We start from the raw sequence: 15,143 nt of genomic DNA on the forward strand, positions 1-15,143 counted from the left end.
ATTATTATCTTCCGTTAAGATAGCTTTGTAGTGGGATAATCTTTTCTCCATAACTTCACTTATAGTGGAATTTAATAAATCAAGATCATAACCCCTGGAAAGAAATAAACCTTTTATGAAGTCAAATTCTATGACTAGATCTTGAGCTCTCGTAGTCAGTCATCCGAATAAACTGCCCTTTTGGGATGTTACGTTTGACATGTGTAGGATGGGCACTAAAAAAATGAACATAACTGTTAGTGAAGGTTTCTTTCCTGTGTATCTTACTCTGGAACTTCCTCAAATGAACATCCCACCATAGATTTACATCTAAGAAGTTAATAGATGTACCAAAACTGTTAAGGGTAAATTGTAAAAACCCTCCAGTGTGGTTTAACTTTTGTAAAAATTGATGCATTTTGTTGATGTCTCCCTCAATAATAAAAAGGAGATCGTCGACAAAGCGACAATAAAACAAAACACCAAAGTCCTTGGTCATTGTACTTAAAACACTGTCCTCCCACCATGACATCACCAGGTTAGCATAAGTAGGTTTCTGTCTATAAAAGGTGTTTCCAAATAGAAAAAAGTTATTCTCTAATAAAATTTCAATAAATCTACAAATAGTGGAGATCTGACTATTCTTTATATACTCATTCTTTCCAAGAATGTGGCGAATACATGTGAAAAGTGAAATTACATCAAGTGTAAAAATAATGTGTTGATTTTGATCAAAACTCTCAAACAAAGGACTCATCTTGATTTTCCTTAGAAAATGCCAAGAATCTTTGCATCAATAACAGAAACAATAGGGGTTTATCAATCAAACAATAATCATAAACTTCTAAGGAAATTTCACCTGACATTAATGCATCATAAAGAAAGGAATGAATGAACCTTTCAAATAATTTAATGATTTCATACTCATCTTTGTTTTCTAGCAGTTTCAGCATCTTAACATTGTATATCTCCTGAGACATAATCACAATGTTCCAGCGGGTATTATGACTCATCTGTTTTAAATTATTAAAAGCCCTTCTTTCTTCTTTACTTAAATTGTGTTTCTGTCTCATGTTGTTACTGAAAAGAGAATGTATTTCTTGTAAACAGATATCTTCAAAAACTTTTAAAGTGTGTACCAGTGGGGGGTTAAAGTTAGAAGATTTAGTTAACTTTTTTTCTTTACATGGGAAAATATAAGCTAGATTTATTTAATATCAATTGTAGTTTTACAAAAATCAGCTTTCTTAGTGGGTATGAAATTAAGCCCCAATTTCAAAATTTTCAACTCATTAGGTTCCAATACATAGTCAGTCAAATTAATGATGTCAAAATTACTTGATTCAGCACTATTACAATTCATATCTCTTCCCCCGAAGAGTTTGAATTCAAAAATGTCCTGCTTCTTGTAAACACAGTTTTCTTGATGGCTGCTGGTTTTTTGGCTAAAAAAACCTTGTTACCTAAATTGGTTACATTTACATCATTTGCTACATTATCAATAGCAGCATCATTATCAGTCTCAGAATCAAGGTCCACATTGTCAATTAACACACTTGGAATTTTTTCCGGTAGTTGTTTATTGCCACCAAAAGAAGTCACATTGTCAGATGGAATAGTCACCCTTAGTTGATTAACTGTGGCATCACTTGTCAAAAGCATAGTACCAGTCCGTTTTCCTACTGGAGCCTGTTTGGAAAAAACAGGTCTTCCAGATACATGAAAAGAGCCAACATTTTTTTCTTTGTTATAATTTGTATTAATACCTGTTGGTTCTCTAATGTTGGGCATAAACATAGAATAAGCTAAGTTGTTTTTGTAAGCTAAAATGTCTGTAAGCTAAGTTGTTTTTTGTAAGCCAATGTCTCGTTCAAGTTTAACTATTTGCCTATTAGTTACTTCATTTGAATGCCTCTCAAAAATCCACATTCTCAACAGCTCTAAGTTCAGTTAGTTTTAAAATGTTGTTTTTCATCAACAGCTTTAAGAAAGACATAAACCAAAGATTCCCATTAGGGCATTTGAAAAACCGGAGACCTTTAGGCATTATTTTAATTCTAGACATCTTTCAAAATACTGGTTTTCAATAATCAGTGAGCGGTGTCTTTTAACCAACCTTGTCAAGCTGTCCAAGTGTCCCCTTCACAATTAAAGTCATGGTAAACATACATGGGTTACCAGATACATCCAAAAGGTTCTTCATTCTGTTTAGAACCAAGTTGCTGCTTGAAGCAAGAGTCTTGCTGTTTCCTTTAAAGGCTCCACCTCCACAACTGTATCTAGTTCCTTAAAGGAACCTACCGGACTGGAAGTTGCATTAATCTTCTGCTTTTGACAACAGAACCTTGAGCTTATTTCTGAATATCCACCAAGGTGGAAAGAAACAGTGAATTAATGTCTTTTTTAGTGTCCCCTTCAGGGAAAGAGTAAGTGCTGAGATTAAGCAAGGCATCATGCCATGGTAGAAAAGTCACTAAATAAAAACCAAAATCCAAATGAAACAACTGGCAGAGAAACCAAAGAAATGATATAGTGAATTTTAATATGGACTTCATCAGAATAAGAAAAATGCTTAAAAAACACACATTTAAATACATGTTAACAAATCAAACACAGTACCTGATTGGATGAACAATTAAACAATTAAAAACCTTATTGATGAAAATTGTTAAACACCGATTTTAAAGAGATAAAAACACTAGTGAAAAATTTTTTTATGTAAAAAAGGCAGAAATGGATAATTTATCCTTATCAATGTTAAACAATTCATTTTTTAGAAAGCATTTGATGTTCACTACATCATTCAACCCTGGATTTTTGTCAGCATGAAGTTTAATCTGCCAGATAGCTTCTCTCTGTTCAACTAACTTTTTAAAATCACCCCCTCTCAAGTCAGAATGAACTACCTCTAAAACTGTAAACAAGAATTTTTTGAAATTCAGACATTGAATGGAATGTCTGAAGAGAGCACTGTTGTCATTTTTAATTTTAATATTGTAAAGATGTTCTAGCTCCTAGTAGTCATCCCTACATAAAATGCAGGACATGAACTACATAGACTTAAATAAATAACACCTTGTGTCTTACATGTTACATATTCAGGAACAGGAAAGCTATCTGGCAGATTAAACTTCATGCTGACAAAAATCCAGGGTTGAATGATGTAGTGAACATCAAATGCTTTCTAAAAAATGAATTGTTTAACATTGATAAGGATAAATTATCCATTTCTGCCTTTTCACTAGTGTTTTTATCTCTTTAAAATCGGTGTTTAACAATTTTCATCAATAAGGTTTTTAATTGTTTAATTGTTCATCCAATCAGGTACTGTGTTTGATTTGTTAACATGTATTTAAATGTGTGTTTTTTAAGCATTTTTCTTATTCTGATGAAGTCCCAGGACCTTTGCTTACTATATCATTTCTTTGGTTTCTCTGCCAGGACTCACTGTTTGTACATTTTTAACAAAATCAACTTTAAAAATACATTTCAACAAAAGCACCTGTACAAATCAGTTTGATAGACAAATGACATATAAAACTCCAGCTAGCTATGCTGGCATATATTACACATGCACTGCTCTACTCTCTCTGGTATAGCTGGCACTACCTCACATCGTAAAATCCACTGTGTTGTATCAGATGAGCATGCTGACTCCCAAGCTGTAAAACTACCTAGACAAAGTCAGACCTACACCAGGGGACATAAGGCTGTAAACTGGCATACATGAAGCCAAAACATGTGACTCTTGAGTGCATGCAGAAACGTTTGCTTGGGAAGGGAGCCTCATGATCCCAGAGCCAAGGTAACCATGAATGCTAAGGCAGGTCAAGCAAACCTTGGAGACTTCAACTCTACAGAGGATTGGAGGAGACCACAACGTCCCCAGCAGACAGGATGCTCAATGGTCCATGGGCGGGGACAGACAGGCATGAGGGGATTGCAAGCCCCTTCACTCTATTGGTGCTAGTAGAAGAACTAAAAATCTGTCCAAAAATCAGCTGCCTCTGGAGAAGTATGCCTAAAAGGTTGCAGTGCTCTTGCAAGTGAGAGGTATCTGTTTCCTCCTAGTTCCTGTGTCTTCCAGGGCAGTAAGAAGAGGGGAGGACCTGAGTAGGACTTGCAAAGACAGGAACCTTCCCATCGCAGAAAAAGCTCCCACCCAAATGGTCCCTTAGAAGTGGGGCATCTGAACAGATACATTCACAAGGAAAAGGAACTACCATTATTTCAACTCCTGTACCACTTCGCCAAAGGGTCCCATAGCAGGCAGACAAACCTGTTGAACAAGAAGCTCTAGTCCTCCAAAGATGAAAGATCTCCAAGAGAAAATATAAACAAGTGTTCACAAATAGGCCACGATCCAGACATCTGCTTCTGCTTCCTTCCAAGTTGAAATGAGACATAGCAACAGATGTCCGGACCAACCCAAATGCCTGAAGAAGCTAAACAAGGGGTATAAGGTACTGCTTCATTTCGATGGAGAACAGCTTCCAAAATAATACAACAGGAAGAGTAGTTGTGCTAATTAATTTATAACTGTAAATATTCGAAAAGATTACTGTTGCAGTAGCTTAAGCTATATGGGTTATTATGACAACTGTCTGGCTTCCAAAGCTTTTGGGTACCTTCCATATGCCGTAACCGCTAAATAGCTTGAGTAGGTCAGTATAAAGTCAGTGGTTAGGGTGTAAACCTTCAGATCTTTCTTTTGTCAGGATAAGAGAGGCTAGTGCCCTGTCTTTTAGGCAAATACTAGGAAAACGTATAAATAAAAATATTCACACACTGGCAAAAAACATAACCCAGAAAAGGAGGAATTGAGTGAAGATGTTCATACTGCAACAGTGGTCTATTTGAACATCTTCTGTTATGGTAAGTCAACTTGCACAACTGCATTATGTTCATAATTAGATCACTGTTGCAGTAGCCTAAGCTGTATGGGAGATTACCAGAGCTTTAAAGAAAGGGAGGAAGAAAAATGTTCAGAGTCCAGGAGGTCCTGGAGACTAGTCCTAGCAAAACCTGATCTGGTCCTAGAAAAAGGAATTTAACTTGTAATGTTTTGCAAAAAGTATGAACAGAGGACCAAGTTGCTACCTCTGGAATACTTCTAGAGACCATGCCTATCTAAAAAAACGTAGAAGGCGGCATGGCACTTGTAAAATGGGTTCTGGCTTTGTCTGGAAGTGATTTGTTATGGTGAGAGTAGCAAAAAAAAAACATAGCATTATACAAACATTTAGAATCTATTTTGAAATGGACTGTCCCTGTTACTTACCTTCATGGGAAATAAACAGTTGATACAAGATCCTGAAGATTTTAGTCCTGTCAGTGTAGTGTCTGAGTTGCTTATGCCTCCAGTGTGTGTGAAAAATACATTTATCTTTTATGTGAAAAGAAGACTGGCTGATGAATACCCTGGCAAAAGATAAATTCCGAATCCACTTCAGCACAAATGTAGGAGTTGTTCTCAAAGATACCGTGTCTTTAAGAAAAATGAAATAAGGTTGACTCACCATAAGAGCTTGCAGATCATCTGACTCGATATGATAAACTCAGCCAAATGACCTATCAAAGAGAGTCCTCTCTTAACCAATAGAATAAGAATGAATCCGTTATTTACTATGTGATGATGAGAGGCACTAGTCCTACAATTGATCGAGAACTGTTTTAGTAATTATGTGGCACCAGAAGAGAGTGCAAATGGATAAAATCTTTGCCTTCAACACCGATTGCAAAGCCCAGCAGATCTAAAATGGTCAAGTATGAAAGTGTTAACTTTTGAGCTGATGATGTCAATCTTCACTCAGTCCTTGACAGTGGGCTCAGTTCTGAGACTTGAAACTGACTCAGACATTTTACTCCAGCTCATGCGTTCCAAACTCTCGAGCCAATCTCTATCCATAATGCTCCTCTCAAAAATTACCTCAGATCTCATTTGCCGCTTCGTAGGTCAGTCACGTTTGTCCTTCTCTCGAGCCTTGGCTGATTCCGAATAAGTTTACTTCTGTTTAAAATTCTTATCTCTTCATATTTTTTGCTTAATTTTCTTCTTCAATCTTCTCTCTGCCTTGCCCGCTCCTCTTGTAGCCTCGCGTGAGTGTGTTTCTTTTCTCTTCATATTTCTACCATTGGTAGTCTATTTAAGTACCATCATTGGTACAATTCTTCCTTTTTTACCTTTTTAGGTATTCTTATACTACACCATTCTATTTCTATCCCTTCTTAATTAAAAAAAAAAAATCTTCATCTTTATATCTTGTGTGTGTGTGTGTGTGTGTGTGTGTGTGTGTGTGTGTGTGTGTGTGTGTGTGTGTGTGTGTGTGTGTGTATGCGTGTGTGTATGTGTTTCAGCCCTTATTTTTGTTATGGCTATAAAACGCCTCTCCCCTGTCAAAACTTCAAAAGGCACCACTGGTTTCAAAAGGTGCCAGAAGTGCCAGGGTAAGATGCATTCCTTATGTTGTATACTGTCTGGGAAAATTACATCTTCAGGAAGATTGTTCAGTTTGTCATGGTTTCTCCACCCATACCCGTACTGAGAGGAAGAATAAACTTATCTTGACAGGACTCTTCAAATCTGATTTTAAAGAGGCCACTTCTGGGTCTAGGATTGAACCTTGCACATCTTCATCCTCCAAAAAAAGACCTTCCTCGCTTCCTAGTTAATCGGAACTGTCCAAGAATGTCTATAAGCTGACCTTGGTACCAAAGAGCTCTTCGGCACCAGGTTTATCTGGTTCAACACCCAAAACTGTATCGGAGCTGACAGTGACTACTTCAGTACCCTTGGTGCCAAAACAGTCACAGCTGCCTCTGCTCCCTAGGACAAGATACTAATCTATGATCCTTTTAAAGACAAGCCACTATGTCCCTTTATCGAAGTGAGACCCCCTAAGTCTCCTTTGGCTGCCTTGATCTGATCTACTAAGAGTCTCAGAAGCCGACATTTTGAGACTGGTGGATCAGCTTCTGACGGCGAGGGAATTGTCCTCAGTTCCTAGCCACACCGGCATCAGAACCACCCAATCTATGACACCCCTAATTCCTCGTTCCCCAACTCCTGTTGAGTCTTTGGAGCCTCTGGTTCTGAGAGCTGCTTTGAGCTCCTCTGAGTTTTTGGCAGCAGAGAGCTCCCTGGCTGGGTCCTAGGTGTATGGATTGGCTTCCTTAGTTTCGGAGCCGTCCATGTCCCTTGGTACTTTGGCCTTTGTAGCATCAACCCAGGCTTCTGTTTCAGAGGCGGCCACCTCCTCAGTGCCGGGTGTGACTCCGGTTCAAAGGAGTCTATTCTGGGCTCCCATCCCTCTACGGGGAGGCCGGACTTCCGGATCATGTAGAAGGCATTGTCCATTGGGGACTCAGTCTTTGCCATCCCTGTTGGGGCAACTGTCTACATCCCCTCGACCTGAGCTACCATCCTTCTCATCCCCAGGACAGAGGGCACAAAGGACCCAGGTTACACCCACTTTGGTGGTTTCCTCTGTGGATACTTCCCTGGATCATCACCTCGAGGAAGTTCCTGTGAAGAAGTGCAAAAGGAGTCTTTCATCGAAGATACTGATTTTTATGAAGGAGAAGGTTCCCCCAGGTCACACCCTGAAGATGTTTCCTCGAGGACATCTTAGAAATCCTGAAACAGAGGGGTGGCTGGTCCTCCATCCAACCTTCCTCACAGGAGTCAAATATACCTGGAGGCTTTTTGTGCCTGGCCCTCTACTTCTTAGATCTCTCCTCCTGCTGCCAATCTCATTAAATTGAGCGCTCAGTGGGTGTGGAAGATGCTTGATGCCATTGAGCCTGTCCCCAAAAGGCCTGACCATATCTTATCAGCCCCTAAGGATGAGCCTCACTGGTCCAAAGGAATACCCGTTGACTCCATGGTGATAGTGGCGGCCACAAAAGGGAACTTACTGAAGAAAGTCCGACTATCCATCCTTCTAACAAGGAGTCTAGGACTTTGGATAGATTTGGGAAGTGCATTTATGCTTCAATGACCTTTGCTCTCAGGTCCTTGAATTATATAATGCACTTTACAAGACTACAGAGGGATCTGATCAAGGAGCTCTCTGATACCCTTGAAGGAGCAGTGGCTGAAGGGGTATGGGACAAAGTTATCTCTCAGCTAGCAACCCTTGATGCAATTTCTAACTTGTCCATGAGGCTGATTGCTCATGTAGCTGAAGGGGCTTCCAGAGCTGTAGGTTCAGGCCTAGCCATTAGAAGGAATTCCTGGATGTGCATGTGCAACTTTGCAGAGCCATTCAAAGCATCATTCGTCAGCGCTTCTTTTGATGGATATAACTTTTTTTGATCCCAAGGTTAAAGACACTTTAGCTGGATGTGAAAAGGATGGTAAGACCCTTCTTGCTGTAGGCGTATGTTTCTCAAATTCTCAGAGGCCCTAGTCCAGGAAGCAGAGAAGAGGGAGATTATGGTTTAAAAAATTCAGAGGTGCTTTCCAGGATTCACGCAGCAAAGACTTTCCCTGGGGCAGAGGGGGAAGTAATGGAAGATGCCACCCCAGAGGCAAAAATGGACTGTAAAAACAGGGGTCCAAACAATCTTTCACTGGTACTTCCTACCAGCACCCTTGAGAGGGGGCCCAATTGCACTCCTCTTTAGGCAGTCAGGGATGACTTTCTCTGCAAACATTAACTACAGACATATGGGTGCAGGGAATAATATCCAGAGTTTACAAAATACCACTATCAGTACCATCACTCCAGAAGAAACTCCCAGACATACCACCCAGTCACAGGGAAGCAGTGGCTTTAGAGATTCAAAGACTGCTAGACAAAAGCGTCATCCAAAAAGTCCCACCAGACCAAACAGGATCTGGGTTTACTCAAGGTTCTTTTTAGTGCCCCAAAAAAAACAGGGGACTGGAGACCCATTTTGGATCTCAGCCAGTTCAGCAAGACAGTCCAGCACACCAAATTCCAGATGCTCTTGTTACAGTCAGTACTTCCATTCTTGCAAAAAAGGCAATTGGATGTGCTCTGTAGACCTTCAGGATGCTTATTAACATAAAAATGGACAAAAGCTCCAGGGGGGTATCTGCACTTCTAGCTGGGAGCCAATTATTTCCAGTTTCAGAACACTGCCCTTTGGACTCACCACAGCCCCCAGGGTGTTCACCAAATGCATGGCAGTAGTAACAGCTCACCTCAGACTGCTAGGATTTCGAGTATTTCCTTACCTCGACGACTGGCTCCTTATTGCTACTACAAGGCATCAGTTGGAACGGGCAAGAGACTACACTCTACACCTCTGTACATCTCTAGATATAACCTTACATTTTGAGAAATCAAGCTTGCAACCCACTCAGCAAATGGAATTTATCCAAGCCCATTTAAACACTGTCTCAGGAATTGCCTCACTCCCTCCAGAAAGACTTCAGCGTATCAAATCACAAGTCAGACAAATTCTCTGAAACAAAATAGTTCTAGTAAGACTAGTCCTACAAGCATTAGGCTCAGTGGCAGCATCTATCATTCTTGTAAGCAAGGTATCATGTCCGAATTTTGCAGTGGCTACTTGCTTCCCAATGGTCTCTGATGCACCTACCAGTGTCTCATTTAATCCTGATTACCAATCGCTGCAAACAGGATCTCACGTGGTGGCTCCACTCTTACCAGATTCTCTTGGGTCAGCCATTCGTTCTTCCCCAGCCCCAAGCCATAGTGACCACAGATGCTTCCCTGATGGGGTGGGGGGCATTATATGGGAAGAACAGTCCAAGGCACAAAGTCCCAATTAGAGGCCAACTTACACATCAGTTTTCTAAAGATGAAGGTAGTGCTGTTAGAGATGCAAGCATTCCAAGACGTCCTTCCTCTAGGGACAGTAGCTATTCAGACGAAAAACATGTCGGTAGTCTGGTACATCAACAAACAAGGGGGAACCAAATCTTACCCATTGTGTTGAGAAGCTCTCAGAGTTTGGCAATGGGTAATTTCTTCCAACCACTTTCTCACAGCAATACACATCTCAGGGAGCTCCAGAGTGATAGTGGACAAACTGAGCAGAACCATCCTCATGCCTCACGAGTAGTCTCTCACTCCTCTAGTGGTGAAAGAGATTTTGCGTCACTGGGACCAACCTTGATGCAATCTTTTTGCACACACACCCACCCCAAACACCCTAAACAACAAGTTCAGCAGTTACTTTGCCCTAATTCCCCCTCCAGGGTAGTCAACCAGAGACACTCTTCTCCACAATTGGCCCCCGGGTCTCCTCCATGCCTTTCCCCCCCAACTCCATTGATGTCCCAGTTTCTAAAGAAATCCAAAAGGTCGGAGAACTCAATAATCCTCATTGATCCCTTCTGGCCTCGACAAGTTTGGTTTCCCTTCCTTTAGCCTCATCTGCTTCAGAAACCATGGATTCTGGACCCAGCTTCAGATCAGCTGTCTCATCCAGAGGGCATGGTTCATCCAAATCTCCAACATCTTAAGCTCACTACATGGCTTCTCCAATTCCCATGATTGCCAGACATCCTTCCCTGCCTGACATATTATTGTTGCACATCACAAACCTTCTACTAGGAAGCTGTATCAAAGTAAATGGGAAAAATTTGCTAATTGGGCCCTTGACAATGGACTAGACCCTTATACAAGTCCTATTCATAAGGTATTGGATTTTCTAGCTATCCTTTACCAATCTCGTTCCTCTGCTTTAACAATTAAGTTCACCTAGCGTCAATTTCCAGCTTTCATATAGGTCTTAATGGTGCAGCTCTAATATCACACAAATTTTGTAAAGCATTTTAAACGGTCTCATAATGTTAAGACCTCCATTCAAGGAACCTATTCCTCCTTGGGATCTAACTTTAGTTCTTTAGGCCCTAACTATGAACCTTTTCGAACCATCAGCGACTTGTGACTTAAAAAAATTTGTTTTTGAAAACTAGTTTTGGTAGCTATTACATCTGCCAGAAGAGTAATTGAACTTCAGGCTTTATCCTGCAAACCTCCATATTTAATATTCCACAAGGACAATGTTGCCCTTAGGATGAATCCAACCTTTTTATCTAACATTGCCTTGGAATCTAACGTTAACCAAACTCTTCAACTGCAAGTCGTCTTCCCTAATTTTTCTAATAAAGGGAAATATGCCATTCATTTGCTAGATGTCCACAGACAATTACGATTCTGTCTTCACAGAACAAAGGATTTCAGAAAATCTGACCAGTTATTTGTGGCATTCTCCTCTCTGTCATTAGGTAATCCAGTTTCAAAGGTTACCTTGGCCACATGGCTTAGAGACTGCATAACTTTTAGAGGACTCAAACTTTCACATCCAGTTAAAGCTCATTCAACAAGACCAATTGCAACTTTTGCAGTTTTTCATGCCAGAGCATCTTTGGGCGATATCTACGCAGCAGTCACTTGGTCTTCTCTTCATACCTTTATCACTCATTACAAATTGGATCAGGTCTCAAGGGCCGGGCATCATTTGGCTCAATGCTGCTCAGGAATATTCTTCCATGAGACCTCCCCAGACTAAAGTAGCTGGGGACTCTGTCCCACTGTCAAGGATTAAGTGAAGATTGACAACATCAGATAAAGGAAGTTGTCTTACCATAATGTTCCATCTGTGTTGTTGATCTTCACTAATCCGGGACATCCCCGCCCTCTTCCTCCCAAGCTGAGACTCTTGGTGGACCGAATTTTCCATAGCTAGCTTCATGTGAAGGACACACATCTGGTCTCTGACTATTATATCTATTATTTTGGTTATAATTTCCGCTTGTCTGTCTACCACTATGTTGGGCAAACTCGATCTAGGTAATTTTGAGAGGAGCATTATGGGTAGAGCCCGGCTCGAGAGTTTGGAAGGTGTGAGCTGGAATAAAACGGCTGAGTTGGTTCTGTGGCTCGGAACCAAGCCCACTGTCAAAGATTAGTGAAGACTGACAACACAGAGGGAACGTTATGGTAAGACATGACTTCTTTTTTTGTGTACTTTTTCACAGCAGCCATTTACTTGGTAGAAAACTTAAGAGAAAAGAAGGTAAATTCTAAGACTTGTTCACTGGATGATAGAACTGATAGAACTGGTAGCTTGATACTTCAGATCTTGTTATAGGTTTAGCAGAGTGAATTGGATAACTCAATTTAACAAAAAGAAACACTGGGATTACATGGAAAAGTTAGGTGTAACTGAAGCATTGTGTTTGTACAGTCACCTGACTGAATTCTTTAATGCCGTGTTGCTTTTTTGTGCTGAATCTACTGTTTTCTCTCTGTTCTAACTGTTTCTGCCATTTTGGTACACTTTAAACAAGTTTTGCCTGCTTATTTTATTTTCACTATCTAATGGTAAATTGAAGTGTTGTGTTTTACTGTCTCCTAGCTGGATTCATTAATTACTGTATTGTTTTCCCTCCATTTCTGCTAGGTAAAACTTAGTAACTGGTAACAGAAAAATTTTAGCCAGTGTGCGGCAATCTGAGAGGTGATGGTGACTATTAAATGAGACTATGATCAACTGCTGTTTCTGGAATATAGTACTATTGGCTAAAGCCAAAAGCTGTTTTTATTGATGTTTTCCCCCCCATTGGTTTGTTTAAAGTCTTAGCTCAGTTATATTGCACTGAGCTGAACTGTGTACCACACAAACCTGCACTTGATAGATGCAAGCACTTTTACTCCTAGCAAGCCTTGCCAAAGCTATAACAATTAGCAGGCTATGGCAAAGCATTACCTATTTAGGAGCAAGTTAAGTTACTCTCAGCTGCTCCTATCTTAGTAGAGCACCTCCATCAGTAAACTGTTATACTACAAATAGGTTCATAGGTTCATACTAGGCTATCTGCCCTAGAGCATTTACAAGCCTAGCCAGAGTGTGTTTGGCTTTCGCCACCCATTTTAAATGAATTTTGCTGTGCCCTTTTTCGAGGTTAGTATACTGTGCCTCTGTCTAACAGTGACACAGAAGTGATACCCAGAGTAAATCTATGATCTCCCATCCACTCATCAAGATTCCTCTTGAAGAGAGTCAATAAGGGACTCTGCCTAACCTGGACTGGGATTTTATTCCAGAGTGAAGGGAGCCTCTGGGTTATGAATCTGTCCCTCCAGCATGTCCTATTTATTTCAGTGCTGAGGATCAAGTCTCTCAAGCGTGTAGCTTGATGGGATTTGGATTTTCTGAGGTGCAGCATGTCCATTAATTCCGGGTTGGACATGGCTTTATACGTCAGGCACAGATCGCCTCTGAGCAGGCGGTATGCCACTGAGTACAGCTGGAGTTTCTTTAACCGGGCAGCATATGGCATCTGTTTGAGCCCTTTGATCCTCTTAGTGAGGTACTTTAGGGGTCTTTCCAGTAGCTGCAGGTGTCTGGTAAGGTACATCCCAAAAGGGGCATTGTACTCAATTATGGGCCTGATGAGGGATGAGTAAAAAGGCACGATGACCTCCCCTGACCTAGATGAGAATCCCTTCATGATTAAGGTGGGCTATATAAAATGTTTTTCTAACCACTTTGCGACGTGGTTGTCGAATGAGAGATTGCTATCAACTTGGGTCCCCAGGTCCCTAATTACTTCTTCCGTACTTAATGGATTACCATCTATGTGGTAATTTCTGGGCACTTTGTTTTTGCCGAAGGGGATGACTATACACTGTTTGGCGTTTAGATTGAGGCCATGGCTCTAGCACCAGTTGTCTGTTTCTATGAAGTCCTTTTGTAGGATGCTTGTGTTGGCTGGAGAGTCGATTATGGCACCCAGTTTGCAGTCATCTGCGAACTTGGTCAGCCACATTCCTTCCGTGTTGGCCTGTACCTCCGAGAAATATATACCGAACAAGAGAGGTCCCAGGACTGAGCCTTGTGGGACGCCACTTGTAACTGGTTTGGAGTCTGACATGGCTCCAGCAATTCTAACCATGTGGGTTCTGTCCTTGAGCCAGTTTGCAACCCATCTAGTGACATAGGGGTTTATATTTAAGCTGGTGAGCTTATCTATAATGCCCGAGTGGGGTATTGTATCAGAGGCTTTTGCTAGGTCCAGGTATGCTGTGTGGACCACCTTCCCCTCGTCAATGGCCTTGGTGACTGTTTCAAAGAAATCGACTAGGTTTAAGAGGCAGGATCTGCCCTTAAAAAGCCGAACTGTGTATTATCCAGTGTCTGTAGGTCCCCAATATCTTTATTTATGAGGTCCACGATGATCCTTTCCATAGCTTTGCAGACCAAGCTAGTCAGGCTTATGGGGCGATAGTTTCCAGGATCCGTTGAGGCGGCACCTTTGTGGAGAGGGACCACTGTGCTGTATGCCACTCTTTGGGTACATATCCTGTAGTAAGGCTGATTGAACAGTAGTTTTATGTTTGGGTTTAGTTCTTCTTGGAGTTTATGTAGGACGCGGCCCGGGACACCGTTTGGTCCCATTGATGCTGTGTTTTTTTGCTTTGGAGAGGGCGGCTCTTACCTGAGCATCTGAGATGTCAGGGGGGCAGCACTCTGCTGGGATAGATATTTGCCCTTTTGGTGGGGAAGGGGGGGGAGAAGTTTGCGCTTGTAAGTTTGCAAATGTGTAGATAAGTCTTGTAACACTGTTCAGATAAGTCTTATTCCCCCAAATTTCTACACTTCTGCACTAATTGGATCAGCCAGATTGTCATCCCTCAGTGGCCAGCAGCCTCATAACACTTGGTACCCAGATAGAGTAACCACTTATCAGTTTTCTTTCTGGACTATATGGAAATCAAACCGATTTTCCCGTAGTCCCCAAAACACTGTACAAATTCCGGTATTCTGTTAAAAAAAAAAAAAAAAAAAAAAAAGACTATCTAAGTTTGTTAAATCGGCAGATTTTCTATGCTTTTTTACAGAAAAGCATAGTAAATCAGCAGAAAGAAGGCACCCTAAATGGGAAATAGTGGGTGTTCCCCCTCATCTGCCTCAACTGTGACATCACAAAAGGGGAGGAGAGAGGGGAGTAGATGGGCGGGTTGTGTAAGGTGCAAGGAGTGTGGCCTTGGTCCAGTTTTAGCCACAACAAAACGTGGCAACTGTGTATACAGAGACTGTGTAGCAACTGCCTGATGCTCATGGACAATGAAATACTATTTTTCCCATTACAAGCTACATGTGAGAAATAAAGGTATTTAATTAAGATGGAGGCAACAGAAAAAAATTAATTCTTT

The 15,143-nt window shown here is 41.1% G+C and overlaps 1 protein-coding gene across 2 annotated transcripts in view; it reads left to right on the forward strand.

Annotated features, from left to right (window-relative positions):
- Positions 1 to 15,143, forward strand: part of RIC8B (RIC8 guanine nucleotide exchange factor B) — a 1,378,718-nt gene that overhangs the window by 841,389 nt on the left and 522,186 nt on the right. The window lies entirely within an intron of this gene.

The sequence above is a fragment of the Protopterus annectens genome, chromosome 11.part0 (genome assembly GCF_019279795.1).
Source record: "Protopterus annectens isolate FY-2018-M chromosome 11.part0, PAN1.0, whole genome shotgun sequence".
Classification (NCBI taxonomy): domain Eukaryota; kingdom Metazoa; phylum Chordata; order Ceratodontiformes; family Protopteridae; genus Protopterus; species Protopterus annectens.